The sequence below is a fragment of the Diceros bicornis genome, chromosome 21 (assembly GCF_020826845.1).
Source record: "Diceros bicornis minor isolate mBicDic1 chromosome 21, mDicBic1.mat.cur, whole genome shotgun sequence".
Taxonomy (NCBI): Eukaryota; Metazoa; Chordata; class Mammalia; order Perissodactyla; family Rhinocerotidae; genus Diceros; species Diceros bicornis.
The window spans coordinates 11,129,021-11,149,583 of NC_080760.1; positions in this window are offsets into that span (position 1 = coordinate 11,129,021).

Consider the following 20,563-nt stretch of genomic DNA (forward strand, 5'->3'; position numbering starts at 1 on the left):
CATTGACTCTTGTTATAAAATTTAACCTAATCAAGGTCATGACTATCCCACTACCTTTTCCATACCCTGTTGGTTAGAAGCAAGTTATAGGTCCTGACCACATTTGAGGGGAGGTTACTGTATAAGAGTGTTACTCATTAGAGATTATATTAGAATTCTGCCTACCACAAGGAAAAAAGACATTGAAAATATGCTTATATTTTGAAAGACAGATATAAAACATTACATGAAAATAGAGTTGGTGACTGCTTGGAAGTTTAGTGTGATATATATTCAGTGTTTTTAAAGATTTAGATTTAGGAAGTAATATTAAGAAATTATTAAAACTTTGAAAAAGTAGTAAAATAGATATTAAACTGCCTTACATTTTTTATGGATCTGGAGTAAGTATAACATAGCATATACGCATATTCATATAGAAACATATTGATACCACTTTAGGAAATTATAATATAAAACTTTTACTAAATTATAATTAAGAATCCATGTTAAGGGATAGTCTTCCATAATACAAGTATCCAAAATATTACTGTTAGTAATAGTAGTAATGAAAAGAATAATGAGAACAAAGTATTCTATTGACATAAATGTGGTATTAATTTGGCAGATGTAATAATTACTGCATGATATCTGCTGTGTTGTTAAAACTGGGCGTCTGCCATTTAAAAAGTTGTTAGAACAACTGGACATCCGCATGCAAAAACATGAATCTAGACACAGAAGCTACACCCTGTACAAAAATTAACTCAAAATGGACCATAGACCTAAAGGAAAAACATAAAACTGTATAGCTCCTAGAAGATAATACAGAAGAAAATCTAAATGACCTTAGGAATGGTGATAGCTTTTTAGATGCAACACCAAAGGCATGATCCATGAAAGAAATAACAGATGAGCAGGACTTTATTAAAGTTAAAAACTTCTCCTCTGTGAAAGACAATGTCAAGAGAATAAGGAGACAAGCCACAGACTAGAAGAAAACATTCACAAAAGACACATCTGATAAAGGACTATTATCAAAGATATACAAAGAACTCTTAAAACTCAACAATAGGGAAACAAGCCAATTAAAAAGTAGACCAAAGACCTTAACAGACACCTCACCAAGGAAGATATACAGACAGGAAATAAGCATAGATAAAGATGCTCCATATCACATATCATCAGGGAAACTCAAGTTAAAACAATAATAAGATAACTCGATGTATATATTAGAATGGCCAAATCCAGAACACTGACAACACCAAATGCTGATGAGGATGTGGAGCAACAGGAACTCTCCTTCATTGCTGGTGGGAATGCAAAATGGTACAGCCACTTTGGAAGACAGTTTGATGGTTTCTTAGACATATTCTTACCATATACACAGCAATCGTGCTCCTTGGTATTTGCTCAAAGAAGTTGAAAACTTATGTCCACATGAAACCTGCACACTGATATTTATAGTAGCTTCATTCATAATTGCCAAAATTTGGAAGCAACCAAAATGTTCTTCGGTCAGTGAATGTAAAAATACACTCTGGTACATCCAGACAATGGACTATTATTCAGCATTAAAAAGAAATGAGCTATCAAGCCATGAAAAGGCATGGAGGAAACTGAAATGCATATTGCTAAGTAAAAGAAGCCAATATGAAAAGGCTACATACTGTGTGATTCCAACTTTATGACATTCTGGAAAAGGCAAAACTATGGAGACGGTAAACAGGTCAGCGGTTGCCAGAGGTTAGGGGGAGGGAAGAGATGAACAGGCAGAGTACAGAGGATTTTTAGGGCAGTGAAAAAACTTTGTATGAGACTATAATGATGAAAATATGTCATTATACATTTGTTCAAACCTACAGAATGGACAACATCAAAAGTGAACCCTAACGTAAACAATGGATTTTGGGTGATTATGATGTGTCAATGTAGATTCATCAATTGTAACAAATGTCTCACTCTAGTGGGGGATGTTGATAATGTGAAAAGCTATGCATGTGTAGGGGCAGGGGGTATATGAGAAATCTGAGTACCTTCCTCTCAATTTTGCTGTGAACATAAAACTACTCAAAAAAAATTACATCTTAAAGAAAGTTGCTAGAACTTTATTTCTGCTTTCTAGGGTAGAGTTTTTCTTTTCCTCTTGTGATAATCTCTCTCTTTACTCTGGGAAGGTTTACCTCTGTGGGATTTTAAATGTTATTCAGACATAACAGAAAGGTACCTACATTTTCTTCTTGAGAAAATATTGAAGTCAGAAAAGTAATCTACATGCAGACTCTTAAGACTAAGATAGCAAATCTTCTCACTGGTAATGTGATTCTGATTTAGATTGTCCCTTGTTAGCATTATTTTTTCTTCATTTGTTCTTAGGGGATGAATGTGTTTGTAAGTTTTCCTATGCAAGCATTTGCTCACAAAATGCTGGAAACAGAAATTAAAGCTTTACTGCCCAACTCCAACTTCCTTGACTCCATTGACGTTTTTCAATGCTTAGCATTTTACACTTTGGGAAATACACAGGGAATTCTGTATTGCACAATTGTCCAGAGGGGAGCCTGGGGAGACCAACACCTGTGTGCATGAGATGGCGTTCTCCCTAAAGAGAATGCGTGTTCCTGTGAATCAGGCTGCGGAGAGATCAGTCAAAGGCAATAATTGAGGACTCCTGGGGGAGTCAAGAGGAAGAGAAAGCCACTTCTTTTCCCTCTGGCCTAAAGGAGTTGACTTCTAGACTACAGAAGAAGAGGTGTACTTAGAGAGTTCTCCTTGCCTATTTACCAGGAGTTAGCTGGACTTTATGAAATGGAAGAGACGAGAGATGGCAGATAGGTTGATTTTTACCACAGTGAGGCAGGCCAAGTTCTAAAAAAAAAAAATGGTGCCAGGAGACACTTGGCTTGTGGCTTAGGACTAGATTGTGAAAGCAGCCACAACCAATTCTAACTGTATTTTAGTTCCTTTCTCTCATTTCTTTTAGGAATAGTCTTGTTAAACATTACATAGTCCAGTTGTACTTCAGAGACTTCAGGGATGAGCGTGCCGCTAGGCTTAGTGAAGCTAAAGACGCCACCCTCTGCCCTGAGACACACAAGAAATGAAGCTCAACTCAGAACTAGGTCCAGGGTTGGACGTTGGTTATTCCAAGTGACTGCTGAGTCCCGGAAAAGATTTCTAGAGCATGTAACAAATGCTCTCAGGATTCCCAGAGGCACTTGGGAGACTGACCTAATAAAAAGACTAGCAACACTAAGTCCAACAGGATGAGTGCCTGTACCAAAATAAACCAGTGGAAAAAAAGGAAGTACTACCTTATTTTGAAGTCTTCTGAGGCTGGAGAATATGAGTTAAAACATATTTTCATTTTTATCTCTTTTCAATATTTCTTGTTCTTTATCCAGTTCCTGACAAAACTAATGTCTGAAGTTTTCCACCTGTAGGTGAAAACACTTATAGTTTTATCTTTCCAGTAAGTCCTTGATTACATTTGAGAAAAAGTCTCTAGTACAAGAGGAAGAAGAGTGATGTTAGAGCACTAAAGAATAGTAATAACTGAAAATTGAAAATATATTTTTTTATAAATTAATTTCTGAACATGAGTTAATGTTATATATACATTAATTTTATGTGTAAAACAAACCCAACTATACTCATAAATACCTGTCAGAACCTTAAACAGATACAGCTTGAAAATACCTAGCATAGGGCTGGCCCTGTGGCTTAGCGGTTAAGTGCTTGCACTCCGCTACTGGCGGCCCAGGTTCGGATCCCGGGCGTGCACCGACGCACCGCTTCTCCGGCCATGCTGAGGCTGCGTCCCACATACAGCAACTAGAAGGATGTGCAACTATGACATACAAGTATCTACTGGGGCTTTGGGGGAAAAAAAAAAAGGAGGAGGATTGGCAATAGATGTTAGCTCAGAGCCAGTCTTCCTCAGCAAAAAGAGGAGGATTAGCATGGATGTTAGCTCAGGGCTGATCTTCCTCACAAAAAGAAAAGAAAAGAAAAGAAAATACCTAGTATAGTAAAACTATCAGAATATTTACTAAAAAAAATCATATTTAATTAAAAAATTGTATGGAGACAAAGATATGGACAAACAGCAATGAAATGTAATTTATGTAGGATTCTGTAAATATACATTAGATTGAAATAACTTTTGAAAATATTTGCTACTTTAAAAGTAACCTAAATAGTAGGCAAAAGAGGTTGTTTTCATGCCACCTGCTCCTTCCATCCCTAAAAGAGTCTCTGGTATCTCATGCCAGGAGCTGACATCATGACAATTTGTGACACTTCCAAGAAAAAAGTCAGAAGGAGACTAGAAAAACTGTCGTACCATTGAAGTAATGACTGTGAGATCAGCTGACACATAATAGCGATAGAGGGGAGAAGAAAGTGCTTGACTTTAGGGATGTCAGGAAAAGGATCTGGCTGGTCACAACATTGTAGAGGGGATTCTCTTATGAGGTGGGAGGTGGAGGATTCGATTCTGAGCTCTCTTCCAGCTCTTAAGAGTCTATGAATTGGACTATCTTGTCTGCCATTGCATGTTGCATGACACTGGAGTAGTTTTGCTTGTTTGTTTAGTTCTTAAGGTGATTGCTATCTTTGCTTGGCACCCTTTATTTCTTGTGTTTTTTAAAACTTTTCTTTTGATTGACCATATGCATAACATGGATTCTGCCCAGACATAACTAACATTCAAAAGAAAATAGAAATGAAATCCATCAAGCAGATGCTTTATCCAAGTTCACGCTAAATATTCACTAGAGGGTGGGACTTCAAGCATCCATATTTTTAGGGGACCCTGATGGAGTTGTTGCAGCTATGCTGAGTATATGAGTGGGCGTGGCAGTCCTACAGTCCATTTGCTCCCTGATGATATGAACAACAACAACAAAGAAGTCAGTGATCTGGGCTCCTGATTTTTATTTTATTTTACTGGCTTTTTATGTTTTACAAAGAATATTTTTATCTCTTATTTCATTTAATCTCACCACAAAAAGGTAAAGCAGGTATTAATAATTGCATTTTATAGATGAGAGAATTAGGTTCAGGCAGTTAAAGCAGCCAGCCCAAAGTGACATAACTAGTTAATGATAAAGCAGAACTGGTTAATGAGGAAGCAGAGACTTGAATCCAAGTCTTCTGGCTCCAAGATTTATTTCCCTTTAGTATTAGATGCTGGTTTTACCTCAGTACTTTTTTGGAAAATAGCTTTTAGAGTGTATAATTTAATGTTCTTACACCGCAGTGGACACTGTCAGAATCTGAATTATTACCAAATGCAAGGAAAAATTATGGTGTAATTAGAATACGGCAGGACATAATTTATGATTGCTTAGTTTAATACTATTTTCTGTATCTTTTAAGTCAAAGGAAAGGGCTGAATGGTGAGCCTTTTCTGATCAAAAAGAGGTCTGTTTCCTCCTCTGAATCAATTTATCATGCTTTCAGCAACACTGAAAACTGAAGCGTGGTAAACTGAAAAATCAGCTGAGCTTTTATTTGTAAAGGTAGAAACTTGAGACAGTTTCTGTTTGTGATCAATAAAGCATCTCCCCCTGGCCCTCAGCAGACTGCCGCTAGACCAGACAGTGCTGAAACCTGTCGCCCTTAAGCCGGGAGTCCTCTACAGAGACCTACAGAACATACAGAGAGGCAAGGGGCCTCCTAGCAGAGACGAAATATCTATCCATGTTTTCCCCCCATTCTTTGTTAGTCTAGGTTTGAGGGACTAGGATATAAACTTCCAAAATATCACTTAATATGGCTGTTTCCATTTAAAAAATAAGTTGAACCAGCTGTTTAACATCAAGTATACGAAAGAAATCACGTTGATTTTTCCCCTACCTGTCAGTTGACTGTTATGGTAAATATTTTGGCATCATATAGACACTAGCATTGTCTACACGATGCCAAACGGCTTGTTAACAAAAGAAAAATGCAAATAAACTAGTTACGCGAGGTTTTGCAGCCACAACTTTTATGTTCCTGATGCTAGCTCTTAGGTATTTTTTTCTGAAGCAGGAAACCTATATCATTCTTTATAATTTCTTTCTTATGGATATAAAATTAGGGGTATTTTTCTTGATTTTTGAAGTAGTCAGAATTATTAAGAGCCTATTTTTTGGTTTAGGCAACTAACCTAAAAATAAGACTTTGTGTTAAAGACTTTGAATTAAAATTACCAATTCTCTATAAAATTACATTGTATTGACCACAGTGAATTAAAGAAAAATTATTAGGAAGACGAGGTAAAATATACACATGTATAAACTTTATGTATGATCGCATAATGAATTCATAGTAGAGTTTTGGCTCAGTCTATTTTTATCTATGATTAAAAAAAGAAAAAAAGAATGAAAAAAGGAATTACATAACAAGAAAAGCAGTGTAATTGGATGTTTCTTTAGGAGTCACTAGACTATGCAAACACAGTCAAAGATGAATCACTGGGAAAATACTCGGCACGGTTATAGGAGCCTTGAGCCGACACCCTGCGCTGTTCAATTGAGGGGAAATAATATTTATTAAACAATGTTGAAAAATATATAACAGAAGACAAGTGGTAAACTGTACATTCTATAATTGCTTTAGGTGTTCCTGGGAATAAAAGATTGATGCGGGCTCTGTTAGAGGGCTGGTGTTCCAGCTGAGCCTTAAAGCAAAGGTCAAGTGTGAATTGATAGAGGTGAGAAAGGAAGACAATCCAGGTGAGAAAGGCATTCTGAGGAAAATCCTAAGGGTGAAAGTAAGCAAGGTGAGCATTTTCATTTTGTTTGTGAAAATATAATACTGAGTGCCTTAACCTAAACAGCTTAGAGATGCTTCTAGAAAATGTCTTGAATTTCCATTTCCTTTCTGATTTTGCTGACCTTGTCATTGTTGACTTGTTAAGAGCATTAATAGTAGTAATGTTTATTAGACAATAATAAAAATAATAATACTGATATCTCAGTAATCTACTTATATTATTTGTCTAAACTGCATTATAATCTTCAGTGTCAACACATGACAATGAACAGCCATCCTTAAATGCAGTTCTCCAAATCCATTACTTACTATTTAAATGGTAGCTTATAAGTAATATGATGAAGAAAACACGGCCTTCTGGGATTCAGAATAACCATGTAATTCAGTCACATTTAGGGGTAGAGGTCAGGCGAAGAGAGGGTGCTGGGCTGTGTGAAGTCATACTATGAACACTAGGCTTTCTGTGTTATAGAATGTTGGACACTTTCTTTTTTCTAGGTTTCTTGAGACAAAACTTTTTTTCTCCAACAACTAATGGGAAACTGATAATCCCTATATATTCATGCTGGACATATGGAGTATGCCAAGTGACATTGTATCTGCAGTCAGATAACATTGTAGGCGTTCAGAGCTTTACAATCAAAGGAAAAAAATAGAGAGGAAAGAATAACCAGGTAGAGGATGATTCATCAGAAGAATCATGTGGGATCTGCTGGAAAATTTTTCCTAAAAAAGTGCAATGGGGAGAAAATTTGTTGGTGGCTCACAAAGCAACCTTTTGATTTTAATAGTTACATATTGAATATTCATTAGTGTATTAGAAAACATATGTGTGTGTGTGTGCATAATTAGCACAACAAAACCACAATTTAGTGTTGTGATTCTTAATGTGTGGTTCCTAAACAAATAGCATCAGCTATTTGGGAACTTGTTAGAAATACAAATTATTGAGCCCCATCTCTGGCCTACTGAATCAGAAACTTTGGGGTGAGGCCCAGTAATCTGTTTTAACAAGCCCTCCAGCTGATTCTAATGTGTGCTAAAGTTTGAGAATCACTGATTTGATGAATACAGTTGCTTAGGATAAGGCTAAGTGAAAAATCTATTTAAATTTAATTTAAAAATAAACTTTAGGGGGCCAGCCCCGTGGCCTAATGGTTAAGTTTGGCACACTCTGCTTCGGTGGCCTGGGTTTGGTTCCTGGGCACAGACCTACACCACTCATTGGCAGCCATGCTGTGGTGGAAACCCATATACAAAATAGAGGAAGATTGGCACAGATGTTAGTTCAGGTGAACCTTCCTCAGGAAAAAAATAATAATAATAAAATAAAATAAATTTTAGTACAAGTTGTATGCGAATAAGATAAATATCATTAAGGTAGTATTTGAATTACTGAAGTTTAAAAATAGTGCTCTCCTGGGCCGGCCCCGTGGCTTAGTGGTTAAGTGCGCCTGCTCCGCTGCTGGCGGCCCAGGTTCGGATCCCGGGCGCGCACCAATGCGCCGCTTCTCCGGCCATGCTGAGGCCACGTCCCACATACAGTAACTAGAAGGATGTGCAACTATGACATACAACTATGTACTGCGGCTTTGGGGGGAAAAAAAAATAGTGCTCTCCTCTGTAGGAATATAAGAACTGTGGTTTGGCAAGAATTTACAGTGGACAACAAATGAAAAAATGAAGAAAAAAGAAAAGGAAGGAAGAAATAGGGTTTAATGTAAACTAGCAGGTATCCAAAGGACCATTTGGAAGCTCCACTATCAAAAAGATTAGTAAGTCATAATTTGAGACTATCTTGCCTAATGTTGAATATCTGAACCTCTTTGTTACAAATAATCTGGTTAAAGATAGCGGGGCAGAAAGATCCCTGACTTTATGGCCCAAGCACAGAAACACTTTGCAGATGGCCTAAATTAATGGACGTTTTATTTGTTAAAACACCAAATGTCTAAAAGCTAATTAGAGTCATTTGGGTCAGTAAAGTCTGCCTTAATTTTCTTTGTATTTGGCAGCAACCCACTTTGGATATTCCTTGTGCCACTGTCTAACTGGGAATTTGTGCAAATCTCAAGGGATCATATTCTCCCTCACAGAGAATGCCAAAGATAGTCATTTCAGCCCCCTACACAAAGCAGATGTGAAATTCTGTTTTTTCCCCTAGACTTAAATTTAATAATACCCAAATTATCTTTTTATCAAGGAAGTGCCTATTGGTAAAATTGATAAATTAAAATACTTAACAGAGTTATTTCTGGACATAAAACATATTAAAATTAAAGAAATAAATGTCTATCAGGGCATTTGTGAGATATGCGGAAATTTATTAAACTCTACAAAATACCTAGAATGGCATCGCATAATGAAAAAGGAGAGATATGAGGTAAAATAATATATGTAGAGATACTGGCCAAGAATTTTCTGAAATTGATTGAAGCCAACATAGGGGAGGAAAAATAATTATCTCTTTTCTCTTCCGAGTTCTTAGCAGAAAGTTCTGTAATAAAAGACAGATTAACATAGGGTTGGTGTCAAGATGGCAGTGTAGGTGGACTCTGAACTCACTTCCTCCCATGGACACAACAAATTTACAGCTACTCTTGGAACAATTACCCCTGAGAGAGAACTGAAAACTGGATAAAAAGAACCCCCGCAACAAGGAACAGTGCTGACTGAGGTGGAAGAGGCAGAAATTCTCTCTGGAGAGAAAAAAAGCCACCGTTGCAAGCTGCAACACTTCACGGCTGCCGGGGAGCAATCCAAAGGTACGCAGCCTTCCCTGGAGGAGTGGGGGATGTGAGTGGGGGAGCATTAGCACTATAAGCATCTTTTGGTCCCAGCACAACCGAGACTTCGAGTGTCATAATATCTGGATTTGCTGGCAACCAACAGTGGTGGAGAATAGCCCCAGAAAACCTATCAGACATGAGTGAAAAAAAGCCAGATATTAAGAGCCCACGCACAAATTCACCCATTTTGGAAAGCAATCTAAAATCACCGGAAAGAAAGGTGCACAGTTCTTTGGTGAAAAGAGACTTACCTGATAGGCTCTGGGTGCATCTTGGTGAGAGGTGAGACCTCTCCAGGGTCTGAGACATTGGCAGTAGCCATTATTGTGACATAGTACCAGTGTGCTGACACAGACGCTGGCAGATGGCATTGGAGTTCTTCCCTTGCTCTGCTAGCCCGGGGTCTACTCCACCTACTAGAGCATGGATTTAATCCAGCTCAGCCAAGGCAGGCAGACTGCATTAGGGACTGACCCTACCCAACTGCAAGCCCTCAGGCAACTGGTGGGTCTGCATAGGCTGGGTGCCTGGATCCTCTGCAGCCCGGCAAGTGTGTCCACCTCTGTGGGGCAGGACATGCGTGAGGAGTGGGTAGAGTGTGTGGGGCCTCTGTAATGGGGCCACTGTGTTCAATTCAGGGGGTCAGGGTGTGTGCATGGGGCAGGACTGTGTTGATGGGGTGTGTGGCCCTGTGGGGAGTAGGGTTTGCCAAACTGTCACATAGGGGATCGGCCCCACCTTCCAAAGCTAGAAGCAATTGGGTGCTCCCATGCCTGGGGCCAGCCTCACTCAGCTGCAATCTTGAGTGAGCAGACAAGAGCTCTTACAGCAATGGTAAGCCCCTGAGCCTAACAACCAGCCACCCTGGGGGCCTACTCACTTAACAGAAAAACTGCAACAGGAATGTGCTATTAGACCTTTCAGCCAACTGTGCTGGGGCCCCCTACACCTGACAAAGTGACTGAAGGGTGCATAGGAGCCACACACAGCTGAGCAATACAACCAGCCAGCCAAGGGGCAGCCCAGCCTCCCTGAGCACCTGCAGCAAGAGCAACCCTGCCATAACAGAAGGACACACATAGCTCACACAGGGGCCACTCCTGGAACATTTGGAATGATGACAAGATGGAAGCACACTGCTGGACCTCATAAGGCATCTTTAAGGCCACCTCTCCAAGGTCAAGAGATAGCTGACCTACCTAATACATAGATATAAGCACAGAGAAAGAGACAAAATGAGGATGCAAAGGAATTCCAAGTAGATGAACAGGACAAAACCTCAGAAAAAGAACTAAATAAAACAGAAATGAACAATCTACCTGACAAAGAATTCAAACAGAAAGTCATAAGGATGTTCACTGATCTTGGGAGAAGAATGGATGAACTCAGTGAGAACATCAACAAACAATTGGAAAATAAGTGAAAGAACCAATCAGAAATGAAGAATACAATACTAGAAATGAAAAATTCACTAGAGGGACTCAAAACCAGAGTAGATGATACAGAAGAACAGATCAGCGAGCTGGATGAAAGACTAGAGGACATCACCCAAGCTGAACAGATAAAAGAAAAAAGAATTAAAAAGAACGAGAACAATCTAAGGGACATCTGGGAAAACATCATGTGCACTAACATCCATGTCATAAGTGTCCCAGAAGGAGAAGAGAGAGACAAAGGCACAGAGAATCCATTTGAATAAATAATAGCTGAAAACTTTCCTAACCTAAGGAAGGAAACAGACATCCAGGTACAGGAAGCACAGAGAGCACCCAAAAAGATAAACTGAAAGTGGCCCACACCAAGACATATCATTATTAAAATGTCCAGAATTAAAGATAAAGAGAGAATCCTAAAAGTCACAAGAGAATGGCAACAAGTTACATACAAAGGAAACCCCATAAGGCTATCAGCTGACTTCTCAGAAGAAATCTTACAGGCTAGAAGGGGGTGGCATGATATATTTAAAGTGCTAAAAGGAAAAAACCTACAGCTGAGAACACTCTACTTGGCAAGGTTACCATTCAGATGTTTTTTTTTTTTTGGTAAGGAAGATCAGTCCTGAGCTAACATCCATGCCAATCTTCCTCTTTTTGCTGAGGAAGACTGGCCCTGGGCTAATATCCATGCCCATCTTCCTCCACATCATATGGGATGCCACCATAGCATGGCTTGACAAGCAGTGTGTCAGTGCATGCCCGGGATCTGAACCTGGGCCACCAGAAGCAGAGCGCGTGCACTTAACCGCTACACCAGGGGGCTGGCCCCAAGGTTACCAATCAGAATGGAAGGAGAGAGAAAGAGTTTCCCAGACAAGCAAAAATTAAAGGAGTTTATCACCAAGAAACCCGTTTTACGAGAAATGCTAAAGGGAATATTTTGGGGGGGGAGAAGAGAAGACCACAAATAGGAAAAAATTCTCTATTTCCATGATAAGAGGGTAATGGATACAAATTCACAAACAAGAGGTTAGATATCATATCAAAAACATAAAATGTGGGTGGTGGGGAATAAAAGAGTAGAGCTTTAAGAAAGATGTTGAACTAAAGAGACCATATCTTAATATAGATTGCTAAATACATAGGTTATTGTATATGGACCTCGTGGTAATCACAAACCAGAAACCTATAATAAATACACAAAAATTAAAAGAAAGGAACCCAAAAGTAACACTGAAGAAAGCGATCAAACCACGAGGGAAGAGAGCAAGAGAAAAAGAAAGGAACAGAGAAGACCTACTAAAACACCCAGAAAAAAAGTAAAAAAAAAAGACAATAAGTACATTCTTATGAATAGCTACTTTAAATGTCAATGGACTAAATGCTCCAATCAAAAGGCATAGGGTGGCTGATTGGATAAAAAAACAAGACCCATATATATGCTGCATACAAGAGACACACTTCAGACCTAAAGACACTCACAAACTGAAAGTGAAGGCATGGAAAAAGATACTCCATGCAAGTGGCAATGAAAAGAAGGCTGGGGTAGCAATGCTTATATCAGAAAAAACAGACTTTAAAACAAAAACTGTAACAAGAGATAAAGAAGGGTGCTACGTAATGATCAAGGGAACAATCCAACAAGAGGATCCAACACTTGTAAATATCTGTGCACACAACACAGCAGAACCTAAATATATAAAGTAATTATTAGCAGACATAAAAGGAGAAATAGACAGCAACACAATAATAGTAGGGGACTTTAACACTCCGCTTACACCAATGGATAGATCATCCAAACAGAAGATCAATAAGGAAACATTGGCCTTAAATGACACACTACACCGGATGGACTTAGTAGATATATACAGAACATTCTATCCAAAAACAACAGAATACACATTCTTTTCAGTTGCACATGGAACATTCTTCAGGATTGATTACATATTAGGCCACAAAACAAGTCTCAATACATTTAAGAAGATTGAAATAATACCAAGCATCTTTTCTGACCACAAGGGTATGAAACTAGAAATCAACTATAGGAAGAAAATTGGAAAAGCCACAAATATGTGGAGATTAAACAAAATGCTACTGAACAACGATTGGGTAAATGAAGAAATTAAAGGAGAAATCAAAAAATACCTGGAGACAAATGAAAAAGAAAATACGACATGTTAGAATTTATGGGGTACAGCAAAAATGATTGTAAGAGGGAAGTTTATAGCAATACAGGCCTACCACAACAAGGAAAATCTCAAATAAACTATCTAACAGTGCACCTAAAGGAACCGGAAAAAGAAGAACAAACAAAGCCCAAAATAAGAGGAAGGAGAGAAATAATATAAATCAGAGCAGAAATAAATGAAATAGAGAATAAAAAAAAATAGAAAAAATCAATGAAACTAAGAGATGGTTCTTTGAAAAGATAAACAAAATTGACAAATCTTTAGCTAGACTCACCAAGAAAAAAAGAGAGAAGGCTAAAATACATTAAATCAGAAATGAAAGAGGAGAAATTACAACAGACACCTCAGAAATACAAAAGATTATAAGAGAATACTATGAAAAGCTATATGCTAACAAATCGGATAATCTAGAAGGAATGGATAAATTCTTAGAATCATACAACCTTCCAAAACTGAATCAAGAAGAAATAGAGACTTTGAATAGACCAATCACCAGTAAGGAGATTGAAACAGTAATCAAAAACCTCGCAAAAAATAAAAGTCCAGGACCAGATGGCTTCCCTGGTGAATTCTACCATTCAAAGAAGACTTAATACCTATCTTTCTCAAACTATTCCAAAAAATTGAAGAGGAGGAGGGGAATCTTCCTAACTCATTCTATGAAGCCAACATTATGCTGATACCAAAACCAGACAAGGCAAACACAAAAAAAGAAAATTACAGGCCAATATCACTGATGAACATCGATGCAAAAATCCTCAACAAAATACTAGCAAATTGAATACAACAATACATTAAAAAGATCATACTCCATGATGAAGTGAGATTTACTCCAGGGATTCAGGGATGGTTCAACATCCACGAATCAATCAGTGTGATACACTACATTAACAAAATGAAGAACAAAAATCACATGATCGTCTCAAAAGATGCAGAGAAAGCATTTGACAATATACAGCATCCGTTTATGATAAAAACTCTGAATAAAATGGGTATAGAAGGAAAGTATCTCAACATAATAAAGGCCATATAAGACAAATTGACAGCTAATATCATTCTAAAGGGTGAAAAACTGAAAGCTATCCCTCTAAGAACAGGAACTAGACAAGTATGCCCACTTTCACCACTCCTATTTAATAGAGTATTAGAAGTCCTAACCAGAGCAATCAGGCAAGAAAAAGAAAGAAAAGGGATATAAGTTGGAAAGGAAGATGTGAAACTGTCACTATTTGCAGATGACATGATTTTATATACAGAAAACCGTAAAGAATCCACAAAAAAACTTTGAGAAATAATAAATGAATACAGTAAACTTGCAGGATACAAAATCAACATACAAAAATCAGCTGCAACTATAACAACAAAGTAGTAGAAAGAGAAATTAAGAATCCAATCCCATTTACAACTGAAACAAAAAGAATAAAATACCTAGGAATAAACTTAACCAAAGAGGTGAAAGACCTGTACACTGAAAACTATAAAACACTGTTGAAAGAAAAAGAAGACACAAAGAAATGGAAAGATGTTCTGTGCTCTTGGATTGAAAGAATTAACATAGTTAAAATGTGCATACTTCCTAAAGCGATCTATAGATTCAATGCAATCCCTATCAAAATCCCAACAACGTTTTTCACAGAAATAGAACAAAGAATTCTAAAATTTATATGGAACAACAAAAGACCCCAAATAGCCAAAGGATTCCTGGGAAAAAAAGAACAAAGCTGGGGGTATCACACTCCCTGATTTCAAAATATGCTACAAAACTATAGTAACCAAAACAACACGGTATTAGCACAAAAACAGACAAACATTTCAATGGAAGAGAATCAAGAGCTCGGAAATAAACCCACACATCTATGGACAGCTAATTTTTGACAAGGGAGCCAAGAACATAGGATGGAGAAAGGAAAGTCTCTTCAATAAATGGTATTGGGAAAACTGGACGGCCACATGCAAAAAAATGAAAGTAGATCATTGTCTTACACCATACACAAAAATTAACTCAAAGTGGATGAAAGACTTGAATGTAAGACCTGAAACCATGAAAGTTCTAGAAGAAAACATAGGCAGTATGCTCTTCAACATGGGTCTTAGCAGCATATTTTCAAGCACCACGTCTGAATGGGCAAGTGAAACAATAGAAAAAATGAACAAACAGGACTTAATCACACTAAAAATCTTCTGCATAGCAAAGGAAACCATCAACAAAACAAAAAGACAACCTAACAATTGGGAGAAGATATTTGCAAACCATATATCTGATAAGGGGTTAATATCCAAAATATATAAAGAACTCATACATCTCAACAACAAAAAAGTAACAACCCAATTAAAAAATGGGCCATGAATCTGAACAGACATGTCTTCAAAGAAGATATACAGATGGCCAACAGGCACATGAAAAGATGTTCAACGTCATTAACCTTCAGGGAAATGCAAAGCAAAACTACAGTGAGATATCACTTCACTCCCATCAGAATGGCTATAATTAACAAGACAGGGAACAAGTGTTGGAGAGAATGTGGAGAGGAAGGAACCCTCATACACTGCTGGTGGGAGTACAAACTGGTGCAGCCACTATGGAAAACAGTATGGAGACTCCTCAAAAAATTTAGAATAGAACTACCATATGATCCAGCTATTCCACCGCTGAGTATTTATCCAAAGAACGTGAAAACGCAAATGCATAAAGATGCATGCACTCCTGTGTTCATTGCAGTATTATTCATGATAACCAGGACTTGGAAGCAACCTAAGTGCCCATAAAGGGACAAATGGATAAAAAAGATGTGGTGTATATATACGCAATGGAGTACTATTCAGACATAAGACACGATGAAATCCAGCTATTTGTGACGACATGGATGGACCTTGAGGGTATTATGTTAAGCGAAATAAGTTAGAGGGAGAAATACCATATGATCTCACTCATACCGTATGATCTCACTCATAAGTAGAAGATAAAAACAACAACAAACAATCACATAGAGACAGAGATTGGATTGGTGGTTACCAGAGTGGAATGGGAGAGGGAGGAGGGTGAAGGGATGATTAGGCACATGTGTGTGATGATAGATTGTAATTAGTCTTTGGGTGGTGAACATGATGTAATTTATACAGGAATCGAAATATAATGATGTACGCCAAAAAAATATGCTTCAATTTTATAAGATAAAAAAATAAAAAGAGAGATTAACAGGAGAAAAACAAACAGAAGTTTATTAACATGTATACCACATGTATACATGGGAGATACCCAGGAAAAATGAGTAACTCAAAGAGGTGGCTTTAGAATTTAGGATTAAATATCATCTTAATAGAGAAAGAGGAGTGGAGATGTAAGCCTTTTAGGGGAGAGTAAATGATTTTTAGTAAAGATGAATGGGTCCTTACAAGACTAGACAGGAGGTCTGAGAGTTTGTGACACAGTTTGTCTGGGTGTGGTGCAATCTCTAGTCTCCTGTCCTGTGCTAAGAGTCAATCGTCCCTGGTTAGTGAAACTCCCAGGGTAGGAATCTATGATAATTGAGTTCCTTTTGGAGGATCTGTCTTCAGGCAGATAAGGGGAGTTCAGAGAAAGTCTCTCCCTGAATTTGCTGTTTTTCAAATGTCTACAGCTCAAAATAATCAATACACCAAGTGGCATATTTTAGGGTGACACATTCTGCTATCCTTCACCAACAAACAACTTTTCTAAGAATCTCAAAGAACACTACGCAGGCTAAATACACCTAAGCACATCATAGTCAAATTGCTGGAACCCAAAAGTAAAGAAAAAATCTTGAATCAGTTGTAGAAAAAAGAAACATATAGAGAAGAACAAAGCTAATAGTGACAACAGACTTCTTATTAGAAAGTAAGGTGAAAGTCAATGAAGTGACACCTTGACTGGATAAAGAGACAAAACAACTGAGAATTGTCAACTAAGCCTGCTACACCCAACAAAAATCTCTAAAAACTAAAGGCAAAATCAATAATTTTCCAGATTAAAAACAAAAACTGAGAGAATTTATCACCAGCATACCTGCACTAAAAGAAATGTTAAAATGCCTTTTACAGGCAGAAAGAATATGAGCCTGTTGGAAATCTGTTTCTACACAAAGGAATTAATTAGCATCAGAAATGGGAAAAATGTGAGTAAATATCAAGGACTCTTTTCTCTTATTTTTAAGTCTTCTGAAGATCATTGACATTCTATAACAAAAGTAAAATATTGTGGGCTTTATAACACATGTAAAAATAAAAGATAATAATAAAACAAATGGTAGGAAGGAGGAAATAGAAGCATACTGTTGTAAGGTTCTTACAGTGTGCAAAAAGTGGTATACTATTATTTGAAGATAAACTAGAAGTTAAAGATGCATATTATAAAATGCCATTAAGAAATGAAACAAAGATGTATAACTAATAAGCCTGTGCTAGACATAAAATGGAATTATAAAAATAACTCAATTAATTCAAAAGGCGACAGAAAAAGAGAAAGAAATAACAAATGGAACACTAGACAAGAAATAGCAAGAAAATAGATTTAAGTCCAACTATATAAATAAACAAATTTAATGTAAATGGTCTAGATACTGCAGTTCAAGGGTAGAGATGGTCAAATTGGATTTAAAAAGACCCAAATATGTGCTATTTACAAGAAATTTACTTTAAAAATAAAGAAATAGATTAAAAGTAAAAAGATGAAAAATATATACCATGCAACACTAATCTAAATAAAAATGGATATTAATAGAGACAAAGAAAAAGATTGCATGGTGAAAAAAGGTTAATTAAATCAGGAAGACATATCAATCCTAACAATCCTAAAGGTAGGATTTGAAGCATCTCATGACAGTTCTTCAGAGCATGAAGCAAAAAATGATAGAACTGCAAGGAGAAACAGACAAATCTACAATTACAGCTGGAGATTTTCAACACTCCTCTCTCAATAATAGATAGAACACATAGACAAAATTAAAAAAAAAAAAACCTACAGCTAAAATTGTGCTTTTACTTGATGGTGAAAAATTGTTCCCATCACTTCTAGTCAACATTGTTGGAGGTCACAGCCACTTCAATAAGTCAAGAAAAAGCATACTGATTGTAAAGGAATACATAAAACTTTCTTCATTCACAGCTGATATGATTGTCAATGTAGAAAGTCCTAAATATAAACCTACAAAAAAGCTGTTAAAACCAAGAAGTGATAAGTTAGCAAAGTCATAAGCTATAAAGTCAATATGAAAAATCAATTTAATTTCTATACACTAGAAATGAATAATTAGAAACGGTAGTTAAAAAAACTATACCATATACAACAACATCAAAATCCAAGACACTCTTCTCATCAATTTAACAAAATATACGTAAGATGTGTACCTTGAAAATTACAAAACATTTTTGAATAATGGAGATACATCTTGGGTTTGAAAGACTCAATGTTGTTAAGATATTACTTCTTCCCAAATTAACCTACAAATCCAATGCAATCTCTCTCAAATTCAAATCAGAACTATTTTGTAGGAATTAACAAGTTTATTCTAAAATTTATACGGAAAAATAAAGGATTTAGTATAGCCAATACAACGTAGAAAAGGAAGAAAAAGTCTGGACACATATGCTGCCTGAGTTAAATACTTATAAAGCTACATTACTAAAGACCATGTAGTGTTGGTGTAAAAAACAATCACACAGATCAATGGAACAGATAAGAGTCCAGAAATAGACTCATACATATGTTGTTAATTAACTTTAGACAAACTTGACAAGACAATTCAATGGGAAAAGGATAATCTATTCAACAATATTGGTACAATTTGATATCTATATGGAAAAAAAAAAACTTTGACAATATAAGAAAATTAGTACTATGAACCATGGGAGTGAACATAAGAATGAAAACTATAAAACTTCTAGAAGAAAACATAAAAGAAACTCTTTTTAACCTTGAGTTAGATTTCCTAGATAGGATATAAAAAACATGAACCATGAAAGAAAAAAATTGATGAATTTGACTTCATAATTAAAAGAGTTTGCTCTTCAACTCTTAAGAAAATAAAAAGCTGTAAACTGGGAAAAATATAATATTTTCAAAATACATTATGATAAAGGACAGAATTTATAACGAAATTTTGCAACTTAATAATAAGACAATCACCCCAAAGTATAGGCACAAAGTTTGAGCCAAAACTTCATCAAAGGAGATATATAAGTAGCTATAAACACATAAAAAGATGTTCAACATAATTAATTATTGGGGAAACACAATTTAAAACCATAATCAGATACCAATACAAGTACATTAGGATAATTAAAATTTAAAACAAAAGAGACTGAGTATACCAAGGGTTGGAGAGGTTGTGGGGAAATAGGAACTCTTAAATATTGCTGGTCAGAATGCAAAATGGTACAGCCACTTTAGAAAACAGTTAGATAGTTTCTTATTAAATTAAACACACACATAAAATCCAACAAATCCACTTCTAGGTATTTACTCAAGATAAATGAATGCACACAAAGACCTGTAGAAAAATGCTAGTAGCAGCTTTATTCATAACAGCCAAATATTGGAAACAACTCAGATATCCAGCAACCGGTGAATGGTAAACAAGTTGTGGTGTAACCATACAATGGAGTAAATGTACGTACTTATACATGAAACAACATGGGTGAATGTTGAAATCACTATGCTGAGTGAAAGAAGCAAGTCATAAAAGACTTCAGATTGTCAAGGGCCAGGTGTAGTGGGAGAAAAATGTCTGAAAAACTGCACTGGGGAACTTTGGGAGATGATAGAAGTGCTCCATATCTTGACCATGGTGTTGGGTACTTGCCCACACACAGTAGCTAGCATGCATTGAATTTCACAGGTGAAAAGAATGAATTTCATTTTATGTAAATTATACCTTTTACAAAATAGGATAATTCGCATAAAAATTAAATATTTCCAGGTCTCGAAAACTCAAATGTCTTTCAGTATTTGCCCCACAATCTGGAATAGCAAAAACTGGCTGAAGCTAAGCAGCAACTGCCCTCTTTGGGCAGTTCAATTGCTCTCCAGTTTGCCCCAGTTCCGAGCAATCCCTATTGTTCCCCAAGTGAGCGCAAATGTCAGAGAATCGTTTCTCTGTACCTGTGTATTTATCAAAAGTGAAACAAATGAAAGATAGGCTGAGATGTCTTTGTGTTTTTCTTTGTGGAAATGAACTCTCTTCATATGTGTCTAACTGTACCCTGTTCCATTCACTAAATTATACTTTCTGATTGGCCCTTATGGATATTTAAATGTGCCAGCCCTGCCACAGAGTAAAATTATACAGTAAAACATCTAGCTTGTTAATTATATTTTCTTTTTCGTTGAAAGACTCTGTCAGAGCATCTTCAGACACATCTTTAAGGTTGTACATTTCTGTCTTGCCAC